The sequence below is a fragment of the Camelus ferus genome, chromosome X (genome assembly GCF_009834535.1).
Source record: "Camelus ferus isolate YT-003-E chromosome X, BCGSAC_Cfer_1.0, whole genome shotgun sequence".
NCBI classification, from domain to species: domain Eukaryota; kingdom Metazoa; phylum Chordata; class Mammalia; order Artiodactyla; family Camelidae; genus Camelus; species Camelus ferus.
The window spans coordinates 48,069,363-48,085,050 of NC_045732.1; the positions used below are offsets into that span (position 1 = coordinate 48,069,363).

The 15,688-nt window shown below is 36.8% G+C and overlaps 1 protein-coding gene across 2 annotated transcripts in view; it reads right to left on the reverse strand.

Annotated features, from left to right (window-relative positions):
• HDAC8 (histone deacetylase 8) overlaps positions 1–15,688 on the reverse strand; it is a 178,548-nt gene that overhangs the window by 46,146 nt on the left and 116,714 nt on the right. The window lies entirely within an intron of this gene.

Below are 15,688 nucleotides of genomic sequence, written 5' to 3' on the forward strand. Positions count from 1 at the left end.
TATCTATTTTATATTCTGTATATGATAATTTAAATACCTAAAATCTTTCATCTTTTTTTTCCCTATTGACTTCTCCCTCCTGGCAGTTAGTTTTCTCGTGTAAATTGTGACTTTCAATTGTGAAGGAATGTTTGTCAAAACTCTTTGTGGGATTTCCATGTGGCCTGGGAGTAAGAGTGCATTCTCCCATGAAGGATTTCCATTTGACTTTCCCTGGTGCTTGAGGTATCACAAACTTAGGTCCACTTTAAATGGAAAATCATGGCTTGTGGCTTTTTGGACCATTCATATAATATATATTCAATCTCCAAACCTAGGTGCCACAAAATTTCAGGGAGGTATTTTTGTTGTTGCTGTTTTTAATTCTACCGAAAGCTAAGACTAAGACAAAAAATTTTCTTTACTGTCTGTCCCTTCCCCTCAGCTGTAGGCCTCTGCTACAGCATAACCACTAGCCACATATAGCTATTAAATTTAAATTTAAATTAGTTAAAGTGAAATGAAAAATTCAGTTCCTCAGTTTCACTAGCCACATTTCAAGTGCTCAGTAACCACATGTGGCTAGTGGGTACCATATTGGTCGGTGCAGGTATAGAACATTTCCATCATCATGAAAGTTTTATTGGATGGTGCTGCTCTAGGTTATCTGAATGTACACATGCCCTCAGAGTGTGTGGTGGCTTCAGAACTAGGTTACACCTTTGAACAAACCCTTGTCAATCTGTGTCTTAGTCTGTATGCTCCCTGAAGATGTCCAAGTCCTAACGCCCAGAACCTGTGAATATGCTACCTTACATGGCACAAGGGACTTCGTAGTCTTTGTTAAGGATCTTGAGATGGGGAGATTATTCTGGATTATATGGAGGGGCTCAATGTAATCACAAGGGTCCTTATAAGAGAAATAGGAAAGTAGAAAAAATACACAGTCCGAGAGGTGGGGTGGTGACAGAAACATAGGTTGGAGTGATATATTTTGAAGATGGAGAAAGGAGCCACTAGCCAAGGAATTCAGGAGGCCTCTAGAAGCTGGAAAAGGCAAGGAAACAGATGCTTCTCTAGAACCTCCAGAAAGAATATAGTCCCGAGACCCATTTTAGACTTCTGACCTCCAGAACTGTAAAAGAGGAAAGTTGTGCTGCTTTAAGCCACCAAGTTCATGGTAATTTGTTACAGTAGCCATAAGTAAGCAATACAAACTATAAAAAGGGCCAGTTAAGAAAGGCTTTCTTTTAAATCACTTTTTTTTTTAATTTGGGGGGAGGTAATTAGGTTTGTTTGTTTGTTTGTTAGTTTATTTATTTATATTGGAGGCACTGGGGATTGAACCCAGGACCTCATGCATGCTAAGCATGAGCTCTACCACTGAGCTCTACCCTCCTACCCCCGGCCAAAAGGCTTTGTTTTAATATACCAGAAATATGGGGCTGCCCATTGGCATTACGTTATCATTCTTGTATCCCTTCCTTTCCCCTTTCTATATTTTTATTTGGCTCTGAGGGTACAAAGCCCATGGTAAACAGAAATTTTAGAAGGGAGAATTATTCAGGAACCTATATTCTCATTCCTTTATTCAACAAATATAAATACATACTGAGTGTTTATCACACTCCAAGCACAGCACTGTTTTAAGTGTTTCACATATATTAGTGAATAAAAGAAAAATCCCCAGCCTCAAGAAGCTTCCATTTTAGAGGAGGGACAGAGTTGATAAACAATAAACACAATAAATAAGTAAATCACACAGTATGTTAGCAGATGATTAGTGCTCTGGATGAAAAAACAAATTGAAAAAGTGTGAGTGGCAGTTGTAGTATTAAATATGGTGGTCAGGAAAAGTCTCATTGAAAAAGTGGCAATTGAGCAAAGACTTGAAGGAGGCGAGGGAGTTAATCATGTGACTATTCAGGGGAAAGCGTTCTAAGCAAAGGAAATATCCAGTGCAAATTATTAAAGTGGGAATGTGCCTGGTACCTTCCAAGAACAGCAAGTAGGCCAGTGTTGTGGAGGACAGAGTAGTAGGAAATGGTGTCAGAGAGCTAATAGAGGCCAGATCATGTAGGGCCTTGGAGGCTACTGCAAGGATGTAAACTTGATATTGAAGAGGACCCTTGATTTTTAGGGTAGATAGGTATACAATTAGCATAACACTCAGAACACACAGGAAGTGATATAGCTCTTAGAGAATGGACAAGTTTCTAGATGCTGTGGGGGATGAGCTGACTTTCTTTGGAGCATCACACTTTTACATCCGCCTGCTTCCTGGACTTTTCTACTTGTACAACGGTGACTCAAACCCAAATTGCTCTAAATAAACTCATGATCTGTCCTAAATCCTTTCCTTCTTTTCTGTTGTCTATCCCACTTAATGGTATCCTGTTGGAAATCTTGGGAGTTCTCGCATGATTCCACTTTCTCCCACTCTACCAGACTCCCAACCCTGTTGGTCTTACATTAGATAATGTGTCTTCTTCTCTGTTCCCTCTACCTTCACCTTGGGTGAAGACTTCACCTCTCACAGGACCTCTGCAGTCACCTCCATGGTTCTGTAACCTGTCTACCAATTTCACTGCAGCTGCCACAGTGCCAAAACTGATCATGTCACTCCCTCTTTTAAAGATCTCTATGGCTCCCACCGCTTGTAGAATCTCGTCCGAATCTCTCCTTCTAGCCTCATTTTTCCAATATACTTTTCTACACATTCCATACTCCAGCCATACTGAACCTCTCATTGTAATCCCAGCATATTCTGCCCTATCACAAGTGCACGAATATCTGAAAAGTCAGTACCTGCTAGTGATTATCATCATAACAACAGATTCCTTCTTCCAGGAATGCCCTTACTTCCTGTCTTCAACTGGAAAAATACTTATATATCCTTCTAGTCAATTCGAATGCCACTTCCTCTGTGAAGCTTTTCTTGTTTCCCTCCCTCAGTAGGGTTTGTTGCTACTCCTTGTGTGTACCTCTGGCATTCTGTATCTATAGCTCCTATACCACTTAATACAATGCATTCTGACTATTTGATTATAGATCTATCTCTCCCTACAGACTGAAAGCTCCTGGAGGGCAGAGACCATCTCTACTGATTTTTTCATCCCCAGTAGTCAGTAGTGTCTAGCCCAAAGGAGGTACTCAATTATTATTTGGTGAAATAAAGAATGAATGACAGAAATGATTCAGGAAAAAAATGTCTGACTTGTTAGGCAAGAATAAAGAACCAAAGAAGGATAGAATTTCATCTACAAAGAAGCTGGTCTAAAAGCTCAGCGGTGGGAGGCGTAGCACAAAAAGGCTATGATGGAAGATGTGGGCTGGGTTATAGTGGGAGACAAGAGCAAACAGGAGGGGTTGGGTGGACCTAGCTGGGGAAATGTGGTGAAGCCACTGCCCAAAGTCTGGATTTTCATTTGAATGAGTTGGGAGTTGCTGGAGAGTTATTAGAGACACAGTTGAAGCAAAGCCATAAAAAATGACCTGCCCTGCAAGGCTGGAAAGATGCAGCGAGGCCAGCCAGAAAGCAGTCACAATAACCTAGAGCAGAATGGGCAAGTGTAGGCAGGAGATTTCAGGAGGTGCAGAAAAGAAGGAAGCTGGATGTGGTGAACGATTCCACTTGGGAGAAGACACAAAGTAGTGAGAACCACTGGAGATTATGAAAAGCAGAGTAGTGCAGAGAAAGAACATGAGACCAGCAGTTAGGAAATCCAAGTTCAGTTACACTCATCAGCTTGAACTTTCTGTGCCTTACCATCAACAGTAAAACAAAGAGATTCCACATTCAAGTGATCAGAGAATCCAGAATCTTTCAATTCTACCTCAAAAATCTCTCTTGACCTGCTCCATCTCCACTGCCACCACCCTAGCCCAGGCCCCAGCAGTTCTCAGCTGGACTATGGTATGAGCCTCGACCATGCTCTCTGCACCCTCTCTTATCCCCACGTTTCTTGGTCTCCATACAGAAGTCAGCATCATCATTTAAAAATGTCAATTCGCTCCTGTTACTCCTCTACTTAAAAACTTCGACTTGCACTGCCATTAGACCACACTCCTTACCCCGACTTACAAGGCTCCCACAGAGTGTGGCTCTTTCCTGCCTCTCTGACCTCATCCCACTGCACTGTACCCTCACTCAATACACCCCAGTCACACGACCTTTTTGCTTTTCCTTGTGCAATCCAGCTCTTTCCTACCTTTTCACATGCTGTTCCCTAGAATGAAGCTCTTTGTCTGGCTGGGTTCTTCATGTCTTTGGGACTTCAGACCTAGATTTGATCTCCCCAGAGAGTTTGGTCCTAATCTCAGTATCATCTCTTAATTTTCTTAGCATTTATCACAATCTGTAATTATTTTATTATTTGTTTACTGCTGATCTCCCAGGAGATTACAAGCTTTAAAAGGTAGGGCCCCTCTGTCTACTTCACTGTTGTATCTCCCATGTTCAGCACATGGTCAGAGGTCAATGAACATTCGTGAGTGAGTGGATGAATGAATGAATGAATAAATGATTAAAAGGGATGATGGAGGCAGAGTTCACCAAAAATGGTGTCATGAAGAAAAATGGAAGAGATTTTGAAAGGAGTTCCACTGAATCTTGAGAATAGCATATTCAATTTTACCCAGCTTGTAGTATAAACTATTAAAAGGAATTAGAGACAGGAGACAGGCTCAGGCACCAAATCATGGAGAATTACAGAAGCTGGAGCCAATGGAACTCAGTTCAATTGTACCAGAAATTTGTTGAGCACTTACTACGTGCCAGGCTGTATGCTGGGCCCACACTGTAAGGGGTATTAAGATGAGTAAGGGTACACTTCAAGAGTTTATATTCAAGGATGGGGGTATAGCTCAGTGGTAGAGCATGTGCTTAGCATGCATGAGGTCCTAGATTCAATCCCCAGTACCTCCACTAACCAAAAGAAAAAAAAAAAGAGAAAGAAAAAGAAAAATAATAAAACAATAAGGTCTTACTGTATAGCACAGGGAACTATATTCAGTATCTTGTAATGGCCTAAAATGAAAAGGAATATATATATATATATATATATATATATATATATATATATATATATATATATATATATTCGATTGCCATATATATATATATATATATGAATATATATGAATCACTATGCTGTATACCAGAAATTAACACAACATTGTAAATTGATGATACTTCAATTAAAAAAGGAGTTTACATTCAAGAAGCCACAAATAGGAGAGAAGGAAGTGCAAATGATGATAAAGGGCAGAATTTAATCAAAGGGCACTGGGGCTCAGAAGAAATGGGGCTCAGGGAAGCCTTCGAGGAAAGTTACTCTGACACTGAAGCCACCAACTTTCAGTCTACAATGAAGTATGAACAGGCCCTCCCCTCTACTCTTCCCCACTAAATATTTCTTAAAAGTAGGCTGGCAAGCAACATATTTTTAAAGAAGACTTTTGAGGCACTGTTAGAGGAGAAACAGCGAAGTGCGGGAGTTCTGGCTCTGCCACTCACTTTTGGGGAGACCTTGGACAATCTGCTCGTTTCTTTTTACTATTATTGAGGACCTACTATGTGTCAGGCCCTGTGCTTGGCACTTTCATATATATGATTTTATTGCATCATTTACCTTTTCAAAGCTTCCATTTTCTCACCTCCCTTTGAACTTTAGCAGACTAGACTCTTGGTTCCCAAACGATTGGTGTGGGCTACAGACCTGCAGGTATTTCTTTCTGCCTTCAGGTAGCACCCACATTTTTGCACTAAAACAACAGACCGGCTTTTGGTAATAGCCTAAATGCACTACAGTGCACTTTGGCTATTTGAGAGATGGGGAAAAGGATGAAAACATTTGAAGAAATGGAGCATCAGTTTCGCTGCACTGTTGGGCAAGCACATTTTGAAGTGGTGAATGATGGGGCCTGCCTGCCATGGTAACCTGCTGTATATTAGGAAATGGAGATATGAAGGTATCAAGAAATGACCACCTAGGAGAGGGTATAGCTAGCTCAGTGGTAGAGCGTGTGCTTAGCATGCACAAGGTCCTGGGTTCAATCCTCAGTACCTCCATTAAATAAATAGGTAAATAAATAAACCTAATTACCTACCTTCTTCCCAAAGTAAAAAGAATAAAGAAAAAAAAATGACCACCCTAAAATGTTACTATATGAAGATAAACTCTAATGTGAGAAGCTGTAACATGACTGGCTTGAGGTAAGGCTGTAAAGACAGGTGCTTTAGATGACTAGCAAAGTGAGATGGGTGAATGAGAAAATCTGTCATTACATCTCCAGGAATGACCACAGGGAGGGTGGCCTATTTTCAGATGATGGCTTCTTTACTTCTGTAGACAGAACTATTCCTAGTATCGAGAAGGGCAATTTCTCAGGTACCTAGGTTTGATTAAAAGCAGCAACAACAATGTAACTCTGTAGACTATCCAATTCCTTTTGTTCTAATTATATGTTCACCAAACAGCTTTCTAGTCTATAACTGGTCTCTTGACTAAGACGACCTCCTAGCCAGGAGGGCCTTTATACAGATGATGAAAGTCTTGTCTTGCCTAATATATTGCTTATTGTAAATGACCACCTTGAGGTCTGCTTTATAAATCAGTCTCTGTGGCTTTGGCAACATGATTCACTCCTCAGAGACTCATCATCCTGTGGTAGAACTGAAAATGGGAGAGACGTGTGAAGTGGTGACACTACAGAGCAGACCGGCTGGAGTGTCTTCAAGTGCTGCTCTCCTCTGAGGTCTGGTCCGCAGCAGCCACCAGCTTTCCCTATTAAATTACAGCAATAATAATCTCTTACATTTGTTCAGTGCTTTCAACGTTCAAAGTACTTTAATATACATTATCTAATTTTATCATTTTATCTATTATACCTTCTTTGGCTCATAGTGCTTGTAAAAATACCTTTGTAGGGCAGTGACAAAGACCTCAAATGAAGCAGTAACACTGTCAATACCTTGAAAAAAAGAAACTGTCTATGATGAGACCTTGGCAAAATAAATCAAACTAAAGAAGTAAATGTAGACATAGTCTAGGCTGCAGTAAGGTGACCCGGGGATTTGAAGAAAGGCTCAGAATGACTCTGAGAGTGGAATAACACAATGACATGGTTGTAGATGTGTTGCTGATGGAGACTTGGGAAGTCTCCAAGTATAATCAAGGTGATCAGGGCATATCTGCAGGACTGGAATGTACTTGAAGAAAGCTGCAATCCAATCAGCTTTACTGTAAACTGAAGAAACATGTCATGGAAAGGTGGTGTATGAGTTATTTGAAAAAGAGGCATTAGATAGTAAAGATGTGTTACTGTTTTGTTTGTTCAGTACCCCCAACTCACTCTGCAGAGGGGCAGTAAAGAATGGGGAAGGGAAATGAGTATATTGTACAGCGGCTGGACAGCAGAGGGAGCCGGGTAGACCACAATGACAGACACTCACACAGCAGTCCCTAAGGATGTAGACTCAGTTATGAAAGAGTCTTCTTCCTTCACTCCGACTCCATGCTCATCAAATAACCTTCTGACTTACGAGTTCAGTTTCCTAGGTCTCTTGATCCTGGGAAAGAAATGCCCTTGAGGTAGAAAAGACTATTGTGGTTAAGTGACATGTATATCTTCCATTGTAAATTAATGGGACTGCAATTTCTTTTATATGTCTCTGCCCCATTTTTTTTTATTTTGAAAAATTTCCAATCTACAGAAGAGCTGCAAAAACAGTAAAATAAATTTCTACTTCCTCATAAATGAAATTTACCAATTTGTGGGTGGATGTCCACCTGCTCCAGCACTATTTATTGAAAAGGCTGTCTTTCCTCCATTGAATTGTTTCTGGACCTTAGTCAAAAATCAGTTGGCTGTATTTGTGTGGGTCTGTTTCTGGGATCTTTATTTTGTTTTTTTGATGTGCCTATTCCTTTGCCAATACCACACAGTCTTATGGTAGCTATATATTGTCTTAAAATTGGTAAAGTGATTCCTCCCACTTCATTGTTCCTTTATAAAATTGTTTAAGCTATTCTAGTTCCTTTATTATTCCCACATAAATTTTATAATAATTGTGTCTATATCTTCAAAAAACATACTGGAATTTTGATAAATTGTACTAAACCTGTACATGAATTTGAAAAGAATTGACATCTTTACTATGTTGAGTCTTCTAATCCATGAACATGGTATGTTTCTGCATGAATTTAGATCTTTGATTTCTTTCATCAGTGTTTTGCAGTTTTAGCACACAAGTCTGGTACATATTTTGTCAGATTTACACATAAGATTTGCATTAGAAAAAATGATTGTAAATGGCATTGTATTTTTAGTTTTGGTTTCCATGTGCTCATGGACAGTATGTAGAAATACAATTGATTTTTGTATGTCGATCTTGTATCCTGAGACCTTGTTGAACACATTGATTAGTTCTAGTTTTTTGTAGATTCCTTGGGATATTCTATTGCAGACAAAAATGTCATTTGCAAACAGGGATAGTTTTATTTTTCTCTTTTTGTTGTGTATGCTTCTGAGATTTTGTCAGCCATGGAATAAACAGAGCAGAGACACTGATCTGTAGCTTTCCTTTTTTGTACTGTCTCTGTCTGGTTTTGGTATCAGGATAACACTGGTTTAATGATATGACTTGTGAAGTGTTTCCTCCTCATCTATTTGCTGGAAAGATTGTATAGGTTTGGTGTGAATTCTTCTTTAAACACTTGGTAGAGTTCTCGAGTGAAACCATTTGGACCTGGGGAGTTCTTTTTGGGGAGTTTTCAAATACAAATTCAATTTCCATAGTAAGTTATAGGCCATTCAAATAATTTCATATTTGGTGAGTTGCAGTAGTATGTGGTTTTGAGGAAGTAGTTCATTTTATTTAACTTGTCGAGTTAATGTGTGTAGAGCGATTAGATATATTCTGTTACGACTCTTTTTTTGTCTGCAGGGTTTGTGATGATACCCCATTTCATTCCTGATTTTGGCAATTTATGTCTTCTCTGTTTTTTAGTTTGTCAGTCCTGGTAGAGATTTTTCAATTTTATTGATGTTTTCAGAGAACCACCTTTTTCTTTCCTTGAGCTTCTATACTATTTTTGTTTTCAGTTTCATTTTGCTTCTGCTCTTTATTATTTCTTTCCTCCTACTTGCTTTGGGTTTATTGTGCTCTTCTTAGTTTGTTAAGATGGCAACTTAAATGATTGAATTGAGATCATCATCTTTTTTAAATTAAAGATTTGGTGCTATTAATTTCCCCCTCAGCACTGATTTAGCTGTGTCCCACAAATTTTGATATGTTGGCAGGGGAGGGTATAGCTCAGTGGTAGAGCACATGTTTAGCATGCATGAGGTCCTGGGTTCAATCTCCAGTACCTCCATTAATAAATTTAAAAAAAGTTGCTATGTTGTATTTTCATTTCAATTCTAGTTAATGTAATTTTTGATTTTCCATGAGATTTATTCAGAAGTGTGTTCTTTAAGTGTCTGTTTGGAGATTATCCTATTACCTTTCTTTTATTAATTTCTTCGAATCCATTTTGATCAGATTATATACCCTGTTTGATTTCCTTCTTTTAAATTTGTTGAGATTTCTTTTATGGTCCATAATATAGTCTACCTTTAATTTTAAATTTTTATTTTTGATATCATTGTGATAAACTATATAAAACAGAAAAATTCTATTGCAACCACTTTAAGCGTAATATTCAGTGGCATTAAGTACATTCATAATATTGTGGAATTATCATGACTATTTACTTCTAAAACTTTTTCATCACCCCAAACAAGAATTACTGTACTCATTAGGCAATAACTCCCCATTCCTCTTCCCCCAGCTTCTGGGGGTAACTTCTAACCTATTTTCTGTCTATATGAATTTGCCTATTGTATATATTTTGTGTAAGTTGAATCATATAATATTTGTCCTATTGTGTCTGGATTATTTCACTTGGTACAATGCTTTCAATTATCAGAACATAATTTCTTTTTATGGCTGAGTAGTATTTCATTGTATAGATACACCATTTTGTTTATCCATTCATCTACTGATGGACATTTGGGCTGTTTCACCCAAATGTCCTTTTGGCTATTGTGAATAATGTTACAATAAACACTGGCATACAAGTATGTTTGAGTCCCTGTTTTCAGTCCTTTTGGGCATATTACTTGGAGTGTAACTGTTGGGTAATTTTATCCTTAACTTTATGAGAAACCACCAAACTGTTATCTACAGTGGCTGTGCCATTTTACATTCCCAGCAGCAATTTACAAGTTCCAATTTCTCCACATCCCCACTAACACTTGTCACTTCCATTTTTAAAATTATAGCTATCTTAGTAGGTGTAAAGTAGTTTCTCACTGGGGTTTTGATTTGTGGGTCCCTAATAACTAATGATGTTGAGCATTTTTTTCAAGTGCTCATTGGTCATTTGTAAATCTTCTTTGGAGAAATGCATATTTAGTTACTTTGCCTATTTAAAAAATGAGTTATTTGCCATGTTACTGAGTCTATTCTTTATATTTTATAGATAGTAAATAGTTTTCAGATGATTTGCAAATATTTTCTCCCATTCTGTAGATTGCCTTTTCACCTTCTTGATAATGTCCTTTGATGCACAATAGTTTTTAATTTGGATAAAGTAAAATTTATGTATTTTTTTCCTCTGGTTGCCATATCTAAGAATCTGCTGCCAATTCCAAAATCATGAAGTTTTATGTTTTCTTCTAAGAGTTTTATGGTTTTAGGTCTTATATTTAGATGAGTGATCTATTGTGAGTTACATTTTGTATATGGTAAGAGGTAGGTGTCCAACTTCATTGTCTTGCATGTGAATATCCAGTTGTCCAAACACCATTTGTTGAAGAGATGATTCTTATCCCATTAAATGAACCCTTGTTGAAAATTAACTGGCCATAGATATATGGGTTTATTTCTGGACTTACAATTCTATACCATTGGTCTATATGTCTATCCTTATGCCAATACCACACTGTTTTGATTACTGTATCATTGTGGTAAGTTATGAAACTGGGAAGTGTGAGTCCTCTAACTTTGTTCTTTTTCAAGATTGTTTTGGTTATTTGGAGCCTCTTGAAATTCTATATGAATTTCAGGATTGCCCGTTTCATTTCTGTAAAAAAAGGCTGTTGGGATTTTGATAGGGATTGCATTGAATCTGTAGGCTGCTTTGGGTAATATGACATATTAATAATATTAAGTCTTACAATCCATGAATATAGGATGCCTTTCCATTTATTTAGGTCTTCTTTAATTTCTTTTAGCAAATATTTTATTGAGTTCAGTGTGCCAGTCTTTCACCTCCCTGGTTAAATTTACTCTTGGCTACTGTATTCTTTTGGATGCTATTGTAAATGGAATTGTTTTCTTAAAACTTTTTGGATTTTTCACTGCTGGTATATAAAAATACATCTGATTTTGTGTGTGTGTATTGTAACCTGCAAAATTGCTGAATTTATTTATTAGCTCTAGTAGCTTTCATGTGTTTTCTTTGGGATTTTCTATATGTATGATCATGTCATCTGTGAATAGGGGGAGTTTTATTACTTGCTTTCCAATTTTGATGCCTTTTATTTCTCTTTTTCTTGTCTAATTGCTCTGGCTAGAAACCCTAGTATAATGTAGAATAGCAGTGGTAAAAGTGGGTGTCTTGTCTTATTCCCAATCTTATGGGGAAAGCTTTCAGTCTTTTATCATTGATTATGTTAGCTGTAGGTTTTTCATAAATGCCCTTTATCATGTTGAGGACATTTCCCTTTATTCCTAGCATTCTTTTATCATAAGAATGCTTTTATCATAAAAGGGCATTGAATTTTGTCAAATGCCCTCTTAGCATCAGTGTAGAAGGTCATGTGAACTTTCCCCTTTATTATATTAATGTGATGTATTATACCAATTCATTTTCTGATGTTGAATCATCCTCTCATACCTCAGTTAAATTCCACTTGGTCATGGTGTATAATCATTTTAACATGCAGTTGTATTCAGTTTGCCAGTATTTTGCTAAGCAATCTAATTTGTTAGCATAAAATTGTTAGCTGAATTCTCTTAGATTGGTAGTAATGTCTTTCCTTTCATTTCTGATTTTAGTTATTTGCATCTTTTCTCTTTTTTCTTTATCAGTCTAGCTATGATTTGTCAATTTTGTTGCTCTTTTCAAAGAATCAACTTTTGGTTTTGCTCATTCTCTGTATTGTTTTCCTATTCTTCATTTCATTTCTCTCTACTCTAATTTTTGTTGTTTCCTTCCTTCTGCTAACTTTGGATTTAGTTACCTCTTCTTTTTCAAGTTCCTCAAGATGTAAAGGTAGGATATTGATTTGAGATCTTCTTTTTAATGTAGGCATTTACAGGTATAAATTTCCCTCTGATTATGGCTCTTGCTGCATCTCATAAGTTTTGGTATGTTGTGTTTTCATTTTCACTCATTGCAAATTATTTTCCATTTTCCATTGTGTTTTCTTCTTTGGTCTACTGGCTAATTTAAGAATGTGTTGGTTAATTCCCACATATTTAAATTTTTTTCACTTTCCTTTTTGTTGTTGCTTTTTAGCTGTATTCCACTGTGGTTGGAGAAGACAGTTTGTATGATTTCAATCTTCTTAAATTTACTGAAACTTCTTTTTTGGCCTAACATATGGTCTATCCCAGGGAATGTTCCACGTGCATTTGAAAAGAATGTGCATTCTGCTGTTGTTGGGGGCAATGTTCTCTCTATATATCTTTTTGGTCTAATTGGTTTATAATGCTTTTTAAGTCCTCTATTTCCTCAGTGTCTTTATGTCTAGATGTCCTATCCATTACGGAAAAGTGGTATTTTGCCAGAAATTGACACAACATTGTAAAAGGAATATACTTCAATATTAAAAAAAAAAAGTAGCATTTTGAAGTCTCCAAATATCATAGTAGAACTGCCTTTTTCTCTGCTCATTTCTGTAAATGTTTGCTTTCTATGTTTTGAGGCTCTTTTGTATGGTATAAGTAGGCTTATAATTGCTATATATTTCTGATGAATTGATCCTTTTATCAATATATAATGTCTTAATTTGTCTCTTGTAACAGTTTTTCACTTCAAGTCTATTTTGTCTGATATTAGTATGGACACCTTAGCTCTTTTTGGTTACCATTTGCATGGAATATTTTTTTCCATTCTTTTACTTTCAATCTACTTATTTCTTTAGATCCAAAGTAAATTTCTCATAGATAGCATACACTTGGACCATGATTTCTTTTTTTAATTCACTTTGCCCAATCTCTGCCTTTTGATTAGAGGATTTAATTCATTTACATTTAATGTGTTTACTGATAAAGAAGGATTTCTGCCATTTTGTTATTTGTTTTCTCTTTATCTTATACCTATTTTTGTCTCTCATTTAATACATTAATGCCTTCTTTTGTATTTAGTTGACTGTAGTGAACCTTTTCGATTCTCTTCTCATTTCCATTTGTACATTCAAAAAACATTTATTTTGTAGTTACCATGGGGATTACATTTAACATCCCAAATTTATATAATATAGTTTGCATTGATACCAATTTAACTTCAATAGAATATAAAAACTCTGCTATTATTTAGTTCCATCCCCTTCCTTATGATGTTGTTGTCACAAATTACATTTTTAAACATTGTGTGCCCAATAGCATAGGTTTATAATTTTTTTTATGCATTTGTCTTTTAAGTCATGTGGAAATTAAAGAGTGGAGTCTCAAAGCAAAAATACAACAGTACTAGTTGTTATGTTTGCCCATGTCTTTCTCTTTACCAGAGAACTTTATTTCTTTATATAGCTTCAGGCTACTGTCTAATGTCCTTTCATTTCAACCTGAAGGACTTTTTTTCTCCATTTTTTCCTAGGGCAGGTCTAAGTGTTAACAAACTCCCTCAACTTCTGTTTATTTGGGGATGTCTTAATATCTCCCTCAATTTTGAAGGAGAATTTTGCTGAATATAGAATTCTTAGTTGACAGTTTTTTTTTTCTTTCAGTGATTTAAATATGTCAACCAACTGCCTTCTGGCCTCCATGTTCTCTGATGAGAAATCAGATATTAATCTTACTGAGGATTCCTTGTACGTGACTAGTTGGTTCTCTTTTGCTGCTTTCAAGACTCTCCCTTTGTCTTTCAAAAGTTTGAATATAATGAGTCTTGCTGTGGATCTCTTTGCATCTATCCTCCTTGGAATTCACTGAGCTTTTTGGATGTGTGGATAAGGTCTTTCATCAAATTTGGGAAGTTGTACCTTTATTTCTTCACTCTTTCTGACTTTCTCTCTCTCTTTTCCTTCTGGGACTCCCATAATGGTGTCCCATTGGTCCCTTAGGCTTTGTTAACCTTCATTCTTTTTTATTTGTGTCCCTTGGACTGGATAATTTCAATCATCCTATCTTCAAGTTCACTGATTTTTATCTTACGCCTGAAGCTTCTAGTGAATTCCTAGCATTTTGACAGATTTTCCTGAATGCCAGGAGATTTTAAAACAGACAAACAAAACACCTCTTCTAGTCTTTATGGTCCTCTAGGTCTTTTCTGAGCATGCTAGGTGCCCTGCCCTGAGCATTTCCCCACATACACAGGTGCTTTTGACTGTCTTAATTTTCCAAAGAAACATTCTCCGTGGCATTTCCCCCCAAGCTTTAGGTTGTCTACTTTATGTCTAAACTGTAATCTTTTGCCTCAGGCATCTGTGGGTTGTTCATCTACCTTATGATGTTTTCAAGCAATGCTCACCCACTTTTCTGACCTAGTTGAAATCCAAGTTAGGTGCAACAGAGATGAGTACCCTGCATCTGTCATCCAGGTAGCCCCTGACAGGTTGAAAAAGATCTACACAATAATTTTCAAAGAAGGTCTGCTCTCTTCCCTCTTGAACCATCATTCAGGGTTGCAAACTAGGAATGAGAGCTTTTGTTTTCAAGAATGCTGCTCAGTTCAGATGGGAATAGGACAAGGACAAATAAAAATGCCAGAAAGCTTTCTTACCATTAAAAAATTGGGTATCTTTTTACTTGTATCATGAGTTATTTTTCTTTAACAATTTATCCCAGTGGGCATTGCATTTGGACAATTACAGGGTACACCTTGATATGACCCTGAACTTTTAAATTTTATTTGTGTTTTGATCAAAGTGGTAGTTTAGTAATACGCACACAGTTTACAAAGTCAAATACTACCTAAGTCTCATGATGACACACAGCAGTTGTCTACCTTATCCCTTCACATTTCCAATTCCCACTCCCCAGAAACAGTCACATTTCATTCTTTTAGTTGCTTCTAGTATTTCTCTGTATGTTCAAATAACACAAGAAGACTGCTAGTTGTTTTTTCAATATTTGATACACTCTATTGGCTTCCTTCTATGATTGAGTCCTACTACTATCTCCTACATCCATCAACACACACATTTCACCTTGTCTCGCACTCCACATTTAATTATTCCTGAATTGTTGGCCAAACTGACATTCAATGTTTAAATTATGGTGACAAGAAATACTTCTAATAGCTGAGCCTTGTGCTATATAGTATGGCTACTTTTCCTTCCTTGGAAGTTTTTTTTTCCTGGAATTAATAATTACCTCACCTTATATACATTGTTTAGCTTTCTATGTACTTATCACTAATGTATATCCATTTCTATGTATTTATCACTAACTCAGGCAACACTCTTTGACAAAACTGTACTATTCCTCTCA